The 22,908-nt window shown below is 23.2% G+C and overlaps 1 protein-coding gene across 4 annotated transcripts in view; it reads right to left on the reverse strand.

Annotated features, from left to right (window-relative positions):
* The window catches only part of LOC122851720 (fat-like cadherin-related tumor suppressor homolog), a 63,262-nt gene extending 61,094 nt beyond the window's left edge, over positions 1-2,168 (reverse strand). For 3 of the 4 annotated variants that reach the window (XM_044151139.1, XM_044151138.1, XM_044151137.1), the window contains exon 1: positions 1,571-2,152. The gene's annotated coding sequence lies outside the window, so the exon portion shown is untranslated. Of the gene's footprint in view, positions 1-1,570 lie in introns of all 4 variants that reach the window. The other variant, XM_044151136.1, reaches the window with a different exon arrangement.
* Between the last annotated feature and the right edge of the window lie 20,740 nt (positions 2,169-22,908).

The raw sequence follows: 22,908 nt of genomic DNA on the forward strand, positions 1-22,908 counted from the left end.
TTAAACTTTGTCGTATATTATTATTTTAAATTTTTATTTTAATTATTATTATTTTTCTTTAAAATACTTTTGCAAACTGGTACGGCTTAGCAGTTTAATGTCAAACGGTAGATATTAATGGAATCCACCCATGCACTCTCTGTTGACGACAAAAAAATTTTTCCTTTTCTCACAAAAAACAATTTTTATACTTGTTTTTTATTTTTAATTATTTTTGTACATTATTTTAATGATTACTGAGAAATATTTTAAACACATAATATTGTTTTTAATTAGTACATGTCAATGTGTGTTCAATGAAGAAAAAAAAATTGAATCTGCCCGGGTCATTCGATGCTTCCTGACACAAACACTGTGTGCCTGCATATTTATGTTATTCGATATTTCCCACTGGACTTGAAGGAATATAAATACCTTTTTTTTTACATTTTTTTTCAATTTATTCTATTCGGTAATTTTTTTTTTACCTCGGGGGAAATTGGTCTGATGTCCATAGGATATTTTGTTGGAAAAAAAAAAACACCCTGGGACTTTTCACGCATTTTCAGAGTGGCTCGGTTGCTTTCAGCATATATATCCAATATCAAACGATCTTTCAAAGGTAAATCGTCAAGACTCCTTTCACAAAGAACAACTAATAATAGTAAAAATATAAAAAAAAAAAATAAAAAATATATACGACGACAAAAGAGAGTAACGGGAATCCGTCAGAATTAGATATTTGACAATGAACGTGAATATTATCTGACGGAGGTTCGATATTATTTCATTGAAAAAAAATGTTAAAAATAAAAAACAGGATGGGCAAAGTAATTTTCATTGTTCTAGACATCATCTGTCTGTATGTATTTCCAACATTTATCAAAAAAAAAAGAATTCAATAAAATAAAATTAAAAAGAAATAAAAATAGAGACAAATTAATTAATCTTTAATGATTTTGATATTTTTACTTTGATTATTTGTGTATGAATTAAAGCTGATTATATTTTACGTTAATCCAATTGTATCGCAATTGATAAAGCACACAAATTTTCAACAACCGCAACTAAAAACCATTTAATCACCATGCATAATCATCTTCTCTTTTCCCCCATTTACTTTTCATGATGATTCTCAACTGAATAGATAAATAAATGATAAATTCTTTGATTATTATCATTTTTTTTTTTAATGATTAATAAAGTAAATAATGCAATACACACGACCACACACTATTTTACAAAAAATAAATAAGTTTATTATTTATTAAATGACATCACTAATCTGTGTACATTCGTCATCACATAGAGATTGTTGACACTGCTTTATTCCCCCACGTGCGCGCCATTTTATTTTTTTTTCTTTGGGTTCGTCAGCAAGTAAAGAGATGTAAAAAAAAAAAAATGAAAATTCTCAATTCCGGCTCCGAAAATCCATCATCATAAAAATAACAAACAAACGGATGCTTTATGAATATTTTATTATTCCCGGAGGTCTTTGTCAGTTTCTTCGATTATTCCGGATATTTTTTAGGACATAAACAAAAGCATTTTTTCAAAAGATATAAAAAAAAAAACAATATTTATTTACCTCATTCACTGATGACATTGTATCCACAAAATGTTATTAAGCCAAATTAATCCAAAAAAATTATCACAAAAAACTTTTTTAAAAAAAATTATATTTAAAAAATAATAAATTCACACGAGTTTCACAAATTTTCACTAAATGAGAACCTTCACATACTCCAAAAAAAAAAAAAAAAAAATACTTATTTCAAGGTTACGAAATTCGTCTCAAACTCACGCTTGACTGTTTCGCATTTTTTTTTTCAACTTAAAAATTTCTGTATTCTCAGTACGATGAGACTGGATGAAAGATACACAAATACACAAACAACACACAACACTATACATATATACTTGCCGATAATTGTATTTGGCAAATAATAATTTTTTTTTTTGAGGTTAGATTATTATTTTTTATTACAAAAAAAAAAAAAAAAAGAACCTTTATAATTATAGTATTCCAAGAATAAATAACTTGACGATAATAAAATTAGTTTGAATTAAAAAAAAAAAAAAATATCAATTACAGAATGATGAAATAATAATATTAATATAAAATATTATGTTCAAATGAAACATCGCGTTCGAAAGACAAACCGTAACTGGCGGCAGCTCAGCGTCGTGCGACCGGCGAGAAAGGCAAGCCTATGCTCCCCCTCAACAGTCGCCCCTCTATTCTGTACCACCAACCACACACACACACACACACACCCATTCACATTACCGGCTTCTCCATGTAACTGTGTGTATTTTATGCTTGTGTATTTTGATGCCATGCCGCGAGTCAGAACCCCCCTCGCCTCTCTTAAACCCCCCTTCATCCCTCATGTACCATGTTGCCGCCCCATCGGGGGGCATCGTACCACACTCTCTACATATACACTACTGTTTTTCGTCTTTAAAATACATAGTAGTCAAAAGGACAAGACAACCAAAAAATCAAGTCAACCCTTTTTTTTTTTTTTGAGTATTTTTGCAAGTATTTCTACTGATTTTTGTTAAGTCTGCACGCTATTCTTTTCAACTGCTACCACTTTATGAGATAAAGGTCTTTTTTTCATTCTACATTGAAATACATATAAGTATACTTTTCTGTTTATAAACTGGTGCTTTTAACAGTTTATACACAATTTTTGTTAGTATATCAAAAAAAAAAATTAAAAGAAAATTTATCAAATAAATTATGTACTTGTTTTGTTGTTATATTTAAATGAAATTTATATATAAGGCTATCATTATTGTTTATTTATTTATTTGATTATTTAAATGTTATTTGGGTTATTCTGGGTGATTTAAGTAGAGTCGTTGATCAGCAATGGTAAAGGAGCACTTGAAAAAAAAACCTTCCACATCGAAATGTTCAATCACGCTTGAGCACCGTCTCTTTCAAAAAAACTTTCGATGAAAATCGTGTGCGACTACCTACACTTTTTTTTATTTAACTTTAAACTCCAACTTGTTTCTTTGAGACTGACGTCATTTATCTCTTTTTATTTTTTTTTTTTTAATTTATTTAAATTTTTTATTATATTATTTTGCGAAATATATATACAAGTATTAGATCTTGTTTTACGGCTATTTATTCATTTATTTATTTTTGTTCTTAACATGTTTTAAAGCCTTTTTGTTGAAAATTAAATTGTCTATTTAATACCTCTAACTTCTTATAAATGTATACATTAAAAAAATAAAAATTAATCTCGTTAATTTATTATTTATAAAAATTTTAAATACTTTTTTTTAATGATAATATTTAATTAACAATTTTGATGTATATTAATGATGAAAATTTAAATTAAAACATTGATATTTTTGTATTCGTATCATATAAATGTGAATAACAATAGAAAGATTTATGCTCAAGCTATTTTAGAAGTTCATTCATTTGTAATTTCTATACAAACTGGAACATTTGCCAAATTATCGATGATTAAAGTTCCATCGAAACACTATAGAAAGTTTAACAAAAAATAAAAACAAAACTACCCTACATTATATATAAAAAATAAAAATAAAACTGTGCTACTATTTACAATCATCCCTTGATTTTTTTCTAAACAACTATACCAAAAAAAAAATAATAATAATAAACGAGAAATTTTATTGAAAACATATAAAAACAAAAAAGGCAAGAGCAAGTATAGTAAAACTATAATACATGTCATTATAAAAATGAACGGGTAAGTTGATTTTTCTTTTGCTTTTTATTAACTGAATTTTGAACATAGCATTAGACCGTGTGTGGCGTTCTAACGTTGCTAATTAGATATGTCGACAAAAAAAATAATTAAATGATTTGATTGTAAATAATCAGTAAAAGTCGTAAGTTTAAATTCATCGGTCCATCAGTAAGTGTGTGTATGTGTTTCTCGAGCTAATCATTATCGAGCCGGATGATCAAATAAAATTAAAAAAAAAAAAATCGTATAGGTCATATAACGGTTATATCTGTTTCCGATACTCACGGATCTTAATCTCTATGTGCATTCTATAAACATATATTATTCATAGACACCGGATATATTCAAGCAAATATATCGCGATATTTCAATTTTTATTTTTTACTTTTCATCAATCCACATTGTGTGACAATATATGTATACAAACAAATAATAAAAAAAAACAATGAAACAGGAGTATAATATAAAAAATAATAATGGAACAAATACAAAAAAATGATGATAATAATAATGGTTAAAAAAAAAAACTTTAGGAAGGAAATGATAAATAATAAATATATATATAGAGAGATGAAGCGAGCTTTTATGATTCGGTATATATATATACATATTTTTGATGGCCAGACAATTATTGTGGTCATCAAAATTGTTGTGTAAAATTATACTTTTTGTGTATGTATATGTATTCGCATTGATGCTTGTATTTTTGGTAAAAAAAAAAAGAGAAAAAAGCTTCTTTGTGGCGGATAGCAGACTGTTCGGATCGCATTGAAAGTATGACCACTCAGAACCACGTTGAATTGTGGTTAAATTCAACTGTGATAGCAGTAATGCACTCGAAAATATCAAAAATATATTTTTATATATATTTTGATATTGAAAAAAAATTATACAAGTTAATTGAAATAATAAATCACCAAAAATATATTCAACTTAAATTTTTTTAAGATAATTATTTTATTTATTTATTTATTATTAATTATAGTAATTTATTTATAATTTTTTTGATAATAATTTGTTGATTATTATTTTTTGAAATATATATTAAAAGAATTTAACAACATTTTGCTGAAATTTTAGTACAGTTTTATGACAAAATTGAATTTTTAAAATTTAAAATTTTCATATTTTAATATTTAATTATTATTTTTTTTTGTTTATCATGTGTATATATAAATTTTACTAGACATTTTTAGTATATTAAAAATTTTATGTTTTCTACTTGACAATTTTTATAGTGTTTTTCAATAAATTTTGTCATGTAGTACTTGAAATTTTAACATGGCCAAAAACCATTTAATCGACTAAACAAGTTTTTAGCTGACCCATTATTTTTGTTACATATATATTTTTTTTTCTATTTATAAAACAAGTAAGTTGTATGTATTCAATGTAAATATAAAAAGCTTTCGACAAAAGCATGCATTGAAATCCAAAAATTTTTTTAAAGAGACAAAATTGATTTCGACTGCAGAAAAGTATAAATTTCTATCGGTTTTTCGAAAACCCAAGTTAAAGTAAATGAGGTCTGACGGTTCGATAGACATTTACTATACATATATTAAACATCAATACCTTTTTCATTCAAAAATCAAAGTAAACACTAAACTCAAAAAAGCTTGTTTTTTTTTTCATTCAAAAATATACATTTCTCTACGTACTTTTATATATTTAAAAAAAAATAAAATAATAATAATTCACCATATGTGCAACATACAATTTTTTCAAGTAAAGAATAAACACTTAAAAATTTTAAAAATTATTTAATAATATTAAAAGCTATATTTGATTAGACTTTTGTATAAAAAAAAAAAAAACAAATTTTAATGTTATTAAAAAGATATTTACGATTGCATTTAATAATCAAAAATCATTTGACAAATTATTAATTAATTAATGTCAAGCTATAATTTGATAATAACCGCAATCATGTGCAAAATATTTCCTACTATATATAAATCCATAATTTTATCCATGTGTATAGATAATTATATTTTTATTATTAAATTATAAATCAATCAAGTAAATGTTGCAGTTATAAAATGAATTTAACCAGTTAAATAGATAGTTTTTATTTAAGACTGAATTAATCATTGAATTAAAATTCATCTTGGTATAAATTTATAAGCATCATACAAGTATTTATACTTGTTCACAGTATAAAGTATTTTTTAATATAAAAAAATGACATCGAAATATTTTTGTATATAACCTTTGTGTTGTGGAATTTGATTTATATAAATTTTCATATACATTTATGTATATATATAAATTCCATCGAGCTGGTTACCTAGTTCACCTGGCAATGTCCATTTTCTATATCGTCAAAATTTCATTGTCGGTACTTACCAAGCTATGCACGTACCTTCCGACAAATCGATATGCCAACTTTATATATTAAGATATAAAATTTTGATTTTATTATTTAAATATTATTTTTACTATCTGTAATAACGTAATAAAAATTATACCCATTATTTTTAATTATATCAAATTAAATTTCTTTATATTGTTTGGTAGAAAATCAACCAAGCATTTCTATCTAGATAATTTATTTATTAAATAAATTTAGGAAGGATAATAAAGGATGGTTTAAACAAAAATAGTTTATTAATAATCACTAATGTTTATTAATAAATTATACATTAAATTTATTCAATTGTTTATAATTTTATGAGGTGATTTAGCGACAAACCTTTGACAAATAATTATTATAAACTCACACAATAATCACGTGACAAATATATACCATGACTTAAAGTTTAGTCTACAATAGTTTAAATACGAGATTAGTACTTATTTTATATATCGCATAATTCCCTTATCAGTTTATAAATATATGATAATTATTATTATCATCATCAACAAGTGTTAGCCATGGCATTATTAAAACTTCAACAATTGATGTATATTTTTTTTAATTATTTTTTGTTATAAAGTTTAAAACATATTTAAAATAATAATATGCTATAAGTATAAGCTTAAACAATTTAAACACTTTGCCTTTATGGATACTCGATAATTAGGGTATACAATTGTCGACATACTGCTGTACTAGTATATATAACTTTAGACTTACTTTGATGATAATATACCGAGCTATTTACACACTCACATCAACATAAACAAGAGCCAAATAATTTTCCAACAAATCATGCAAACATTATATATAGTGTAATTATAAAACGATTAGAAAATCATCTTTAGAATTCATTCCATTGCTTAAATAAATATGCACTCATCCATAATTTATCAATATTTATACATGCTTTTAAATTACACAGTATAAATTATATTTTTGTTTTTTATTTTCTGGATATTTTTTTTGTTGCTTGTAATTTTATAATAGAAGGATAAAATGATAATTGAAGAAAAAAAGGATAAATGTTATTAAGAAATGCAATAAAATGTAAATAAAATGAATTTAAAAAAGAAAGAAAATGTAATAAAAAATTCGAGTAGCATTACGTGCCGATCGAAGGTGATAATTCAATGAATGCGAGGTTGAACATTTGTGTGTTGGTTATGCAGTAAAGTCGAGAAGAGACCAGATCATAGATATGTACTGTACCAAGTAAGCTTTATCGCGTATTTGTGGCTTGGTATATATATTATTTGAATTTGACTAAATCTTATTTATGTAATTTCATTGAATATTCATATTAGCTTATGCTAAATATATTTAAAAATTAAAATTTCATTGATTGATTTAAAATTAATTTATTGAAAATTCAATTTTATTATTCTACGTTGATATATATAAATTGTTTTTTTTTTTTTTATTATTCTTGTGTATAGTTATTTGCGACCTCTGAATATTTGTTTTTTTTTTTTTAAATAGAAGGCTTAATTGTGACCTTTAATTTAATAGTTACTCAATATACACTTGTTTATTTTTTTTTTTTATTTTAACCAGTTTGATATTTTAATATTCATTTATCGTCACGTTCATTTATGTAATCATTCCTTTTACCAAATTTTATTTTAAATTTAATTTTTTATTATATACCAACATGGTGTATTTTATGACTTTGTATTTATCTTTTTGTACATTAACAACTTTAAAATAATCTTATATATATTCACTTGAAATATTGACAATAGCAGTGAATATAAAATTTTTTTAATATTCGTACATGAGTATTTCATTGCAAATTTTAACAAACTACTCATTTAAATTATACTCATTTTTCCTTGGATTTTAATTTACTTTCTCCAATATTTCAAAAGTATTTGCTAATTTAAAAATTATTATTCAAAACATTTGTCAAGTTTTCATTAACAATTTAATTTTTAATGATAGTTTAAATATTTTTAATAAACTTACTTGAATTATATTTTAATAAATAAAATATATATAAAAATAAATTGGAGGATTCATCTCAAACCAAGTACCAATGTTTGCCATTTATTTTGCCAAGTATATATGAGGCTGGCTCGATGCCACAAACAGGATAGTTGCGTTGATAATTCATACAGCAGCCTTCGGGCTACGGTCAGTATGATGCTATTTAAAAAAATATATATTACGGTATACATATACGCAAACAATCACACTGAAATATACAAAGGAATATATTCAGTTCAAAGCTATATATAATAATTTATTTGAAAAAATATTGATTATTAAATTTTTTTTATTTTCAAATGTGTAAAATAAATAAATTTAATTGCTTTTCTATATTTTCAATTATAAAAAAAAACAAAAAAAAGAAAAACAATTATTTACTTTCTACATTATCCAAACTTCAAACAATATAATTTTTTATTTTTATTCATTTACTGTCACTGAAAATAAAAAAAAAGAAAAAGAGTTTACAATTAATAGAAATCATTTATTTTATTTTTATATTTGCTAAAAGATTGAAAAATGAAAAATAAAATAAATATTTATTATTAATAAATAATTTCTTCTGTATATACTACTGATTTTATTATTATAATAAAAATTTATTTTAAATAAACCCATAAAAGTCAAGTATTTTAAAACAAAAAGGAATTTAATTTAAAAATTTCATTATTTTCCATTCATAGAAATTCATTTAAAAATAATTTTCATACAAACTTATGTATATATTAAAATACAGTGTGAAAACAAGCATAATGTTCATGTTATATTCAATTCAAGTATTGTTATATCAATACAATATCAATGTTTATCATATAGCTCACACTATATGCGCGCATATTATCAATTTCTCAAAGCCCAAAGGCAAGAATTCAAATTGAATGTGTACATATATATAAACACATAACGCATAACATACATATAATTGTGTATAGATTCAGGACCTTATCAGAGCTGTGAGGATGTTGCCCAGTATCACATGAATGCCTGATAGAAATGTTATTCTCATTCTTAGTTTCGCACTTCCGTGTGTACATACAAGTTTGTTCAATACACTCTTTTTATAGTCTTTACCTGCCAATACTTAATATACACTGACATAGATATTTATGAATACATATGTATATAAACATAAATATGTTTTTTCTCTACTTTATATACATATCTATATCTATATATAAATATATACAATAAGTGTCTTACATTGTCGATACCATGTCATTCTATTTTCTTATCATTTCAATTAAAATGACACAACAAGTATAGATGCGACTAATGTATATATGTCTATATGATATTACCTATATTAAATCCAGTTTGCAGTCGATGTATTATATGCACATGTTAATGCAATGTGGCCAGATGAGGATTCAACCACAAACCACTTGGTGGCAAGTTCTCTAGTTATGTTGAAAATGACACTGTCGATATGTAGACCACAAGTATATATAGGTTTGTAACTCATATATTCATTGGTATGCTTGCAAACTAGGGTGCCAATTCATGACTCAAAATATACAGACAATTTCTAATGACCATAATATGTTACTTGGTTATTCCCCAAAGACGCATGTCAATTGGTTTCATTTGGTCTCTTTCCGCATTTATATAATATTTAATTTATTTCTTGATGGTTTTTTATTTTTTATTTGTTTTTAATGAACAATCTGTATTTAGTGGTTTTTATTTGATTATAAGCTTTTTTTTTGCATTGATAATTGGATCTTTAAATTATTTAAGTAATTTTAAAGAATTGCATTTTATTTTTCATTTGAAAGTTTAAATTTAAATAGCTTTGTTTTTTTATTTTTAACTATTGTAAATTTTAATTTTCAACGTTTTATATAATAATATTATTACAACCCAATTTACGCATTTGTCTAGGTAAAAAAAATATTTAGTTGATTGTAATGTCAGGTGAACAGATGCACTATCAAAAGTTACGAAAATATTCTACACACGTATTTCAAGTGTCAACCATTGAGATTGTAAAAAAAACATATATAAAAAAATAAAAATTGCAAAAAATAATTTCCGGAAATTGTAACGGGAAACTGTCATGGCAGTCAAGCACTTATTTTCTGGTTGTCTGATTTAAAAAAAAATATATTTATTTCATTTTATAAAACAGCTATTTATATTAATTTTTCAATTTATCAATAAAAATAATCAAATTATAAAAATTAATTTATAAAATAAAAATAGCCAATAGTTCAAATAATATTTTTATATATATATTTTTAAATTTAAAATTCATGTTATTTATTTTTCAATTTAAATCTCTACAGTGAAAGCACTATTCAGAAAATAATGACACGATACAAACGAATGATTCGTGGGAGCCTATATATTTATTTAGCTGTAAATCCATTGTTTGTATCTATGAAATTATTAAAAAATTGTACACTGGTCAGATAAGAATATTATATTTAAGTGAAGAGTACGTAGATAAATGTTCAATAATATATGTTAAGCATAAATATGATTTTGTAAATAAAAAAATAAATAAAAAATTACAAGTTAAATTATTATCAAAAGTAGGACATGTACAATGTAGAAAAACAATCATCCAGAAAGTTGCTTATTGACCATCACGAATCATGTTAAATCTAGTCACATACTTACATATAATTTTTAAATATAAAATACTAAAATAGTAATTTTCAATAAATATCATGTAGATATGTGTTAAAATACATGTGTATATATATTTTTTTAAATTACTCTAATTATTATTTTGTATCTTGTATTGATCAGTTATTAATATGAACGGTATATTTTATCATAATAATAATTTATTTATATATTAAATTAAATGAAAAATAGTATTTTTTTAGTGTTAAAATTGATATTTATTTATTCAAGTTAGGCGCCATGATTTTAGCACCTTTATTGAACATGCACAGTCGTTATTATGTCGTTATGATTTATGAACAAGATACAATTCTTGGCACTTAAGTTGCGCGTGACTTGATGCCGTTGTAATATCCAAGAGTGTTTGAATACTTGTATCTACTGTCACTGTTACTTTATTGTAAATTGTTAAATACATACATAAACAAATGATATTTTTTATTTTGTTATTAAAGGTTTTAACCTTCTGAATTCCACCAATTCCTATCAGCAAGATTAAACATTAGCAGAAGGACAATGGAAAGACAGTCATCATCAATTTTGGCACAATATCAAGAATACCAAAGCCTTGATCATGTGGATTCTACCATCATATTTATCATTCTCATCAGGATACAAAAGGGTTGTAATATATATCACAAATCATTGTTTCATACTTCTGTCAACAGCCATTTATTTTATATTAAATTTCAAAAAATTTATTCATCGTGTAATTTGATAATATTAAATGAACAAAAAGTACCTTATTGATATACTTGCATCGTTAATATATTTTTTTAATTTTTTTTTCTCAATTTAAAATGTCACTGAGTTTATTACACTCGACTGTGTAATATAATAAAAAAGTTATTAATAATAAATGTCGAATTAAAATGTAAAATGGCAAAAATTCATATAACGAAAACTCGACCTATTTACCGTTGAATATTGATCCTGTCCAGAATTCCATACTATAATTTTATTAGACTCAAATTAAATATAGTATAATTAAAACAAAACCATACAACTAGAATATTTATGATCCAATTTTTTTTTTTTTTAATATAAACTTGGTCGATTAAAAATTCTTTTTTATTCATTTCATCTGTATGTACTGTTGGCAATATTGATGTATAATTTTCACTTGTTATTTTATAATAATGATTATTAATAATGCATATATAATTAGTGGAAAAATATATATGACATTATGCTTTTATAATAAATAACAATATGCTTTTATAAAATTCGTAACTCTTTATCATATTGTTATAAATGTCATTGTACATTGAATACAATATAATTCATCATAAATTTATATTTTATGGTTAAATCAAAAATTTTAATATTTTAAAAAATTATATATAATCATGTGTTTTAATTAAAAATTTAAAAGATAATAAAATTAAATTGAAATACACTTAACATACTGAATGAAAAAAAAAAAAAATCAAACAATATTGAGATGAAATTTATGACCCATTTTATTTCTACAAGAAAAATCAGTTGAAATAAAAAAAAAATACATATGAAAGTGTTGGAAAAAGCAATTTTTTTATACAACAAGAAATATATATATTTTTTTTTCAAATTTTCTATTTTTATTATTATTATTACTATTTTTTTTTACAAGTTTTTTTCAAATTCTTGGTGTGCTGACAAGTGTAGAATGGACCTTCGGGAATAGTTTTCCATTACTTTGGTCAACTTGGGAATAAAAAGGTGTTGATGTGATTGTCCACGTGAAATAATCGAGAAAAAATTTCAAGTAGCAGGTGAGCTTTTAAATTGTTTTATAATTTAATGTCAAAATGACCTATACTCATTGCAATAACTAGATTTATTCACAATTTATTTTAACCGATATAAATATAATTTTTTCGATATACAATATCACGTACGACATTGGATGTAAAATAAAATCCATAAACTATATATTTTCCATAATAAAATTGTAAATTTTATCCAACTTTTTATATCTTCAATAGAAAATCTCTATATACTTTTTCTAAAAATAATTATAAACTCATATAAATTGTAAGCTAAACTTTTTTTTTTCTAATTTATTTTTCATACATAACTTAAATTTATTAAAAAAAAAAAAATTTATATATCATTAATCAAATAAGTGATTATTAATCTACATAATATACACACGTGAATGAAAAAAAGTTTAATTGATTATTGGATTAAAATAAAAGTGCATCGTCAACAAGACTTGACTGTCAAATGATAATTTATTATTAACCACAACGTCAGCAAAGTATCTTAAACTAATTCACGTAGGTAAAACTAAACTTGATCTCGGTAATATATATATCCCTTGATCGTCTCTCTGTTTCTAAATTATACCCCTTTACACTGACTCCAATCTTTGCCGCATATATATATTCGTGGGGGGGCGATTGCTGCTTTAATTAATAGCCGCGTGACATGAACGAGGCTGGTCGGTTTAACATTTAAATCATTCCGCCGTTGGCTTCAACAACTTAAAAGTACTTTCGATAAGGAAATTATCACTTGTTCAAGTGCCAAATTTTAGAACAATACGAGGGGGAAGTCACTCCAAAATTTAGTGATGATTACCGGTAATCATGTAATCTTTCCATTGATTACACAAGATTACTTTTTTTGTAATCACAAAGAATCCCAGTAATTTTTTATGATTACACTTAAAATTCAAAGATTTCAAAAAGATTACACGAGATTATTGAAGATTATTGAAGATTACACCAGATTACAGATTACCTGTAATCATGCAATATTCCTAATGATTACACAAAATTACTTTTTTTTTTTGGTAATCACAAAAATTCCCTGTAATCTTTTATGATTACACTTAAAATTCAAAGAAGAAAAAAAAATTAATGAAAAACGAATAAAGAAAAAAAAAATTAGTATACTATACATGTGCATGTATACACGCGCATGCGCGATCTGAAAACAGAGAAGGGAAGATTACTGGGATTTTCTGTAAGCATTCAAGATTACAAGAAATTTTTGCAGATTACAGATATACGACGTAAGATTACTGGTGATTTCATAAAATTTTTAAAGATTATTGATGATTACAAAAGATTACAAGAGTAATTTAGATTACATCGATTACAAGATTTTTCCGTAATCATTTCTGTAAGATTACAAGAGATTATTGAAGATTCTTCTCCCGATGTACACCAGATTACACAAGTGACTTCCACCTCGGAACAATATTATATTATATATATATACAAAACAAGTGTACTAACTTTATCAATGCATTTATACTGTTAAAAAAAAATAGATAAATAAAAAATCTGAATTGATATTAGATTTATAAGAAAAATGTCATTGACGTTGAGTCAGCATTTACGAAAATTTTACTGAAACAAATTTGAACTTTCAGTAGAAGTGCTGATTAAGTTTAATCAAACTTTAGATCCACTTGGTTTAAACTTATATACGCATTGATGCTCTATTTTCATTCGACACAACCAAACATAAATTAAATGGTGATTTAAGTTGGTTAAATCATTATCATATATGTATATATATACTATATAGTGAATGCGTGTTAAAAAAACATGTAAACATACATTTAAATCGTATAATTAACGTTTAACTATTAAAGAAAAAAAATATATAGTTGTATATAGTAGAAACATAAGATCGACAAGTACGATTACATATATATAGTCCAATTAAAATCTTTGTATAGTCTTTGTGTGTATAGTAAAAGATTGTATTATTCGTCAATATGTCAATTGTCATATGCTAAATTTTATTCTATAAAAGTATTTGTTGTTATTTGTGAATTTTACTTTTTTTTTTCTTTATATAAAACTAGTCAACACGTGAAACCTTTTTATTTGCGTGATAAATTTTTCACCGCAGGTTGAATTTAATGATCCAATGAAAGTACTATTTATTCTTTATTTTTTTTTTTTTTTGACAAAATAATAAATGAGAGGTTTGATAAAAAAACTTTTAAAAGTAATTTTTTTTTTCTTTGTCATTTTTTATTGTAAGTTTATTTATTTTTTTTTTATTTAGTTGAGAAAATTTATCAAGTTATTTAGCTGTTTTTAAAATTAAAGAATAATTTTTTATTAATTTGGTTGGAGAATTTATTTTTTAATTTAATTATGAGTCAGCTTTGTTGTAACTCATATACGCAGTTGAATTTTTCATCAAAGAAACCATTTTACGTCTGGAAAAACTTTTTTAGAAAGAATTGTTTTTTTAGTTTGTCTACATGTCTTATGTAGATTTGTTTGTAAAAGTATCAAAATAATACAGTATACATACGCATTGGTAAAAAAAAAAATATAAATGGAATAAAATAAAAAAATGAAAATATGTAAATGGGCCTTTGAAAAAACTTTTAGTTTTCCTTTGGCTTGATGCAAAAATAACGTAGTAAATTTGAAACAATCCTTGAGAAAAAATTTAGTTTAGATAAATAAATAAAAAAAGTCTTCAAGTACACTGTCATTAATTAAAAGAAAATTGAAAAATAATTATTCAAATATTTTAGCTTTTGATGAACACATTTTAGAATTAAAATTTTTTTTATGAAAAAAAAAATTATATATATTTTTTGAGCTATTAAAGCTATAATATATTTAATAAGAAAAAAATTATTTAACAAGTCTTAAATAATTAAAAAAAAATGAAATAATAAACAAAAAAAAAATATATATTTTTACGTATAATATATTACCACATTGTTATTAATTACATACAATTTAGTAATTTAAATATTTTCAAACACGACATATAAATTTGCGCCAAATTTCTTCAAAGACACACCTATATATCAGCTGAACAAGTACAAGTCATTCAACTAGTTTATGATTTTTTCTCGAGAATATATGTATAATTTTTATCTATAAATATATCTGTGCGTATAAATTTCAATAGTAATTTTTTTCTACTAAAATATTACCTTGTAAAATTTCAAAAAGACTAACATTTCAGATGGCCATAATTTTTATTTTTATTTTACAGTAAACTTTAAATTAAAAAATAAGACAAAAAGAATTGTAATAAATATAAAAAAAAAGTATTTGTGTTATTTCAAAACTGTTCATGGATGACAAAAGTACACATTTATTTCTGGATAAGTTTTATTTTTTTTAAAACAATTTTCTTTTGTTTTATTGTTATTTTTAAAATTGACAATTTAAAGTGTCCAACACGATGATTAATTTTTTTTATTTCAACTTTCAAAAAATATTTATATTGGAAAAGAAGAAAAAAAAATTAAATTATTGTAAATGACTTGGTGTAATTGGAATTTTTCGCTTGTTGTATTATATACATTTAAGCACACTGCATAATGTAAAAATTACTGTTCTATAGCATGGTCAAGTACCGGTTCAGGTGAAAAAAAAAAAAAGTCACATATAAAAGTACAGTATAATGAAAAAAGAAAACTAATAATAAGTAAAAAAAATTGACACGAATTCTATGCTTTGAATTAAATACATGGCTTTACTCTGTTTACACTGAGTTTTATTAATAACAAGTTTTAAATTATTTTTTATTTTATTATCAAGTATTAATTTATATCATCATAGAAATTCCTATGATTGCATGAAAAATAAATTATTAAATTAAACAAAGACATATATTGTTGTCTGTTGAACGATGAAAAGAAGAAAAAAAACTATAATTAAAAAAATTAAATCAGGATTAAAATGATATAAAATAAAAATCAATATATAACTCTGAGAAAATATATTAAAATTTTTTTTTAAATATATTTTAATTAACAAGTTATTGATAACCTCATAAAAAATAATTAATAAAAAAATTTAAATGATTATTTTAATGTTTTAACATGAATATTTTCTATAGATAAAAATTATTAAAAAAATTAAAAATTAAATGAATTTTCAATGTGAATATAACAGCTCTTGCTTATTAAGCTGATGAAATATTGATGGTATAATAATCCCAGGTGGCTAAACAAGATGAGATCCGTGAATCTCATTTTCCAGCAAATCTATACTTAATACTAGTAGCTTGTCAAGGCATGCTGCATTATTATTTTTTTAACAACAAAAGTTTTTGCTTTAAAAAAAAAAAATAACAACAACAACCATGGAATTTGATATATTTAAAAAATATATATTTTCATTTACTTTTTCAATATAAATTATTAATGATTTTATAAATGAATTATGCAAAAAAAATATAGTGATAAAAATACAATAGTCTGTTGTACATAGATCATTGATAGCATGTGTTACCAAAAAAGAATTGCCATAAATTTCAAGTAAATATGGTCATCAAACCAAAAGCATCAAAAGTAAAATTTAAAAAAAAAAATCAACTCTACCAAAAACTCATTTATCTCAATTTTTAAACAAAATATAATTTTTTTTTTGTTTTTTCTTTTCTTATCTACACAATCACATGATGTATTCACAAAGAAATACAAATTTTTATAGTTTATTTGTGTTGCAAGTTCTGCATGTATGTGAATATTTTTTATAGACTTTTATTTTAGTTTTTAGCTGATGCTTCTACATACAGGTAATACGATATATAAGCTTGTACAAGAGACACCTTGTGTATAATCCAAGGATCGTAAAGACATTTTACAACAACGTGAAAATAAAAAAAATAAATAAAAAGTAAAAGATGAAGAAGAGAAAAGAAAAGAAAAAAAAAATGATTAAACATAAAATAAAAAAGGGCAAGAGAAATATATATTTTATAAAAGTAAAAAAAAGTAATAAATGACATAAAAATGAACAACAAAAGTAGAACGGTAATTTTTGCAAGGTAGCATCGATGAAAGGTGGGATATTGTCATTTTATGCTGGGAGAGACTTGAGAGAGTTGGCCTAGAGTATACATGTATTTTGAGTTTAGTCATAAAATAAAAAAAAACATCACGAACATAAACTTACATAGCATTTTACCAATATCCAGATATATTTTTTTGCATTGAAAAAAAAAAAATATATTTTATTGTTTCTTTACATTGATGATTTTTTGTGTGTAAAAAGAAAAATGAATTTTCTTTGATCTTTAAACAATAAAAACTGTAAATAAATTTATTTGAAAAATGAAATAAAAATTTAAATAGCTAGTTTATGATTTAAAAAGCTGACTGATGTACATATAATTTGTATAAATGAAAATAAAAAAAAAAAATATATGACAAGAAATCAAGGACATTAGCACTGATTAGTTTCATCGTACAAATACTTGAGGGAATATATATGTGGCTGTCCCACGGAAATCACAATTTCCCTCGAGTCGTACACTCTTGCAATTAGCACAATTGTCCTCATTGGTCGTTCATCTCATTGCCATTTGATGCCGACTGATGTTGCGTGTTGCTTTTACCAAATGATGACGACGACAACAACGACAACAACAACCACAAGTTCACAAGTGATTGGTCTGCAAATACCCAGAAGCCGGATGAAACATATTGATATGCTAGATAAATTATTAATTTTCTAATAATCTATCTATCATTAACATTCTTTTTATTAAAAGAAAGCCAAAATAAAAAATTAAACATCAGTCATCATGAAAGCATGACAAAGCCACGCAATGATTTTACAAAACTGCTATGACTTTAACATGTCATACACTCATCATCATTAACATTATATTGTATTTAAATATATTTTTATTTTTTATTTAATCTTAATTATTACAGATTTATTTTTATTTTAAGTAATTATTTTATATTTTATTTATTACTTTAATTATAAATTATATTGTGAAAGTGTCGTGTAAAAAAATTTAAGGTTTTACCAACCAAAAAGTTACTTGATTGAAGAAAACACAGAATTCAAAAATTAAGAAAATATTAACTTCTTGTAAATATCTGCGGCTTTGATCGAGAAAGAATATCGAATTCTTAGTGATAAATTACTTCTATTTTCGCAATTTTAACTTAAGGGATTTCGTCGATTTTTTAAAACGAAGAGTGAGACAACATTTTTCCTCTGTTTTTTGTCTTTTTCGCACTCATAGAAATATTGTGTTTCTCAAAGTCATCCGCAAGAGGTCTCTAGTGATTTTTCAATAATTCCTCATAAAAATCAATTTTTTCATACTTTAATTATTAATTGTAAAAAAACTAAGCTCCAAACCTCTTTTATTTTTTTTCTATACGTTTTGTTTTGTCTCATTTTATAACCCGATCGTTTTTTTTTCACAATGTCATATTGTCGATTAGAGATATTGGTATTTTAATGGACTTTTTTTTGACAAAAGAGCCCATGTTAAAAGTTGTCAACTTTGAAAATTAATAAAAAAATAACGAGCTTCAAAACAATTACCAAAAAATTACATAAAATGTATTAGTATTTCAAGAATCTACTGTATAAATTTCAAAGCATTCTCATATTCGGAAAAAAATCGACGAAATCCCTTAAGTCAAAGTACATAAATATAGAGCAAGAGAATATTTTACTGTAGTAAGGATATAACTTTCTCCGATGAAGAAAAATGTCTTTGAATTTCAGTGATACTTGTTAGGTTGAAGAATTTTTTCTTCATATCATATCAAGAATTCTCAAATATCAAAATAATTTTCTAGTGAAAAGTAACAAAAGTAATCGGTGAATGCAGAAAAAACTGGTTTTCGACCGCTTTTTTTTTCACTCAAGAAAATTTTGGCTTAATATTTCTGATTTAGTTCTTGGCGGAGGAAATATATCTTAAATTAAGAAGTTATTAGATTTTTCCACGAAAGCAGTTTTTTTTTATAAAATTGACTGTATTTAGAATAGTATAAAAAATACCTGAAGTAATTATTTTATATTTTATTTATTACTTTATAATCATAAATTATATTGTGAAAGTGTCGTGTATATACAGCATTATATGGTGTTAATAATTAAGTATCAAGAATCACGAAATAACAAGTGCCGAATGTATAATCAAATTAACAAAACATATATGTAAATGGACGAGTTTTTTTTTAATTAAATTTTTAATGATAGTATTACTATGTTCATCATAGTAATACATACATATTTAAATTTACAAAAATATATATATTTATACCCAAAAATCAAATATAATAAATTCAAATGATTTTAAAAATTAATAAATAAATAAAATAATTTTTTATCTTTTATTTAATTTATTTATTTTTCTGCTTTAAAATATTTTACAACATTTATTTTAATACAATATACAACATAGTTATTTAAAATTTAATAAACACAATATTTTCAAATTCAAAAATAATTATTTAAAATTAAAAGTAGTACAGTTAATATTTACTGTAAAAAAAATTAATTAAAAAAAATTAAAAATATTATTTTAAAAGTAATTATAGATTATACTTGTCAAATTTATTAATAATTTATTGATAAATTTACAACTTAAAAGTGTAGAGTTAATTAACAACACATTTTCTATATTGAACTGGTTGTTTTTTTTTTTTTTTTAATAAATAATAGTAATTTAGTATGTGTATATATATTTTGTGTTATTACCGTCACTTTCACAAGCATTTAATACCTTACAAACGATATATCCTATAAATATTTTTATTTTTTTTAAATAACAAATTGATGATGTTGTTGATATGCGGTTGTTTGAAAAATATATTGTCGAGTCAAGAGAAAATGAATCACTGCTATTTATTGAAATATTTATTAATTTATTATTTATTTATTAATTTTTTTTTGTTGTTTTGAATCATCACCGAGGTATATTTGACAAAGGAGCGAGGCAAGTTTGCCAAACTCAACGAATTATTAGACTCGAGGGACAACGTTAATAATTTTCATCGTTTGGACGGTACTTTTAATCAAGGTATGGTCAAACCAACCGCATGTGCGTTATTTATTATAAAATATGGACATTTATATATACAGCTTCACTAAAATGCAGATGTATTAAACGAATGCGCCACAAAATTAATTGCATTCAATTAAAAAACAAATAAATAAATACAAATAATTAACAAACTTACAAAATTACCGTTATTTTTTCTTTTTTTTACATACAGTTTTTTCTTATAAAAAATATATATATATATGACAATTTTATTTATAATAACAGAGTTTTAAAAAATATTTAAAAAATTTAAAAAATCAAAAAATTACATGATTACCTTGACCTGCTACGACAAGTACTTAACTGCATTCAAAAAAAAAAAAAAAATGCATACAGTGTTTTTAAAAAGATGATAATAAATAAATTTTATGCCAATTTTTTATAATGATGCGTAAAATTTTTACAAATGAAATGATTTATTAAACTTGTTGAAAATTCATGGGAAAAAAAAAATTTATTTACAGTGTTTATTTGTGATATTGTGAAATATATTTTTAGTTTTATAAATTGACAAAAAACTCAACAATAACACAAACATCATCAAGCATTTGAACAAAAAAAATCTATAATAATAGTTATAATATTTTCAAAGAGAATAAACAAGTCTTTCATTTTATATTTTCATATTTTTTTTATGTTTTTTTATTCTCTGTATACCAATCCATTGTTTAGCCTAACAATGCAACTTGGCAAGCCCTTATTATTAATTTTTTTTTGTATATTTTCAAGATCTAGCTAGCGTGAAACATTGAAAGGTTTGAATTGTGTCAATGACTGATAAAAAAATGAAAAAAAAAAAATAAGTAAAGATATAAAACATTGGCTTCATCAAAATCATTGATAAAATCAAGTTTTCACCAGTGAGAAATTTAGCCTGAGGTATTTTATTTACCTGGGCGTGTACTCTTTGGTCTGATAAAAGACCAAACTGTCGATTATGATGTTTATATCTTTTATCAAATCAAAGTGTGTGCAAAATATTTTGATATATACAAGATATTCAATGATGCAATTATTTATTACATTGAAAATGTTTTAATCTCAAATACAAATAGTATTTCATCAAGTATAAATTATCTACAAATAAAAAAAAAATTAAAAAACTCATTTGAATATTTTAATTTAAATCAAAATTATATAGATAATTAAATGAAAAAAAAAAAAATTAACTTTTAACTACCAAAAAAAGTTGGATAAAAATCGAAAAAGAGTTAATTAATTTTTGGACTAAATTAAAAATAAAAAAGTAGTGATAATAATTGATTGTTTAAATTGGATAATTGTATAATTAATTAGTTCATTCAATGTCAATATGTATTTTGATTTTAGTCACAATATTAACTCGATAATTATAAACATAATAATAATATTTAAAATATAGATATATTGTCAACGACACACACAAACACATTTTAAACATGATATGGATGTATATAAATATTCATAAATATACTTTATTAAACAAACTACAAACAATATATTTACTAAACAATTAACTTTTAGTGTAGTTCTCTCTGGCACCTGTCACAAACAATATACATATATATTGTTTGACAAAATAAAGCTTTATTCTTGTACCAACAGTATTTAAATATACATGATCATAAATGATCACTAAAGTTTATTTATAATAATAAAAAATTTAAACTTAAATATTGTATAAGTATACTTTTTTTTTCTTTTTCATAAATATTTAAATGGGTTGAGTCAATATATTTGAAAATGGAATAATGCGATTGATAAATATTTAAGGGAGAGACAGGATGAGACTGATTTAATTAAAGAAAAAAAAAATAAAATTATCGAATTATAGTGCTTGGTGATTATTCATTTAGAAAAGATCCATTGTATTTTTTTTGTTTTAGACTTTTGAAAATTAATTGTTCATCAAATTTCGATATATTAAATTGAGATTGAATTTCAATCTGAAGCAAAGATAGCTGTGAAAATTATAAGCTCAGATTAGCTGAGTTAATGTAATTGTAAACATAAAAATTTGAGTTTTTTATTTTCATTGAGACCAACAATTGAAAGGTCTGTTGAGTTATTATTACTAATGTATCTAAGGATTTAAGATTAGACAAGCTGTAAAAAGTAATAGACTAAAGATTTCCTAGATTGTTTTATTATCCATTCATTCAAATATTATTGTTTGACAAAATAAAGCTTTATTCTTGCACCAACAGTATTTAAATATACATGATCATAAATGATCACTAAATTTTATTTATAATAATAAAAAATTTATATTTAAATATTGTATAAAAATATGCATTTAATATTTATTTATAAATATAATATTATATAACATCAAAAGACTTTTATAAAAATAAAATTTGTTTAATTTATAATAATAAAGCTTTACTTTTAAAAAAAAAATACTAAATTATTATTTTATTATTTAAAAGTTAA

The sequence above is a fragment of the Aphidius gifuensis genome, linkage group LG3, assembly GCF_014905175.1.
Source record: "Aphidius gifuensis isolate YNYX2018 linkage group LG3, ASM1490517v1, whole genome shotgun sequence".
Classification (NCBI taxonomy): Eukaryota; Metazoa; Arthropoda; class Insecta; order Hymenoptera; family Braconidae; genus Aphidius; species Aphidius gifuensis.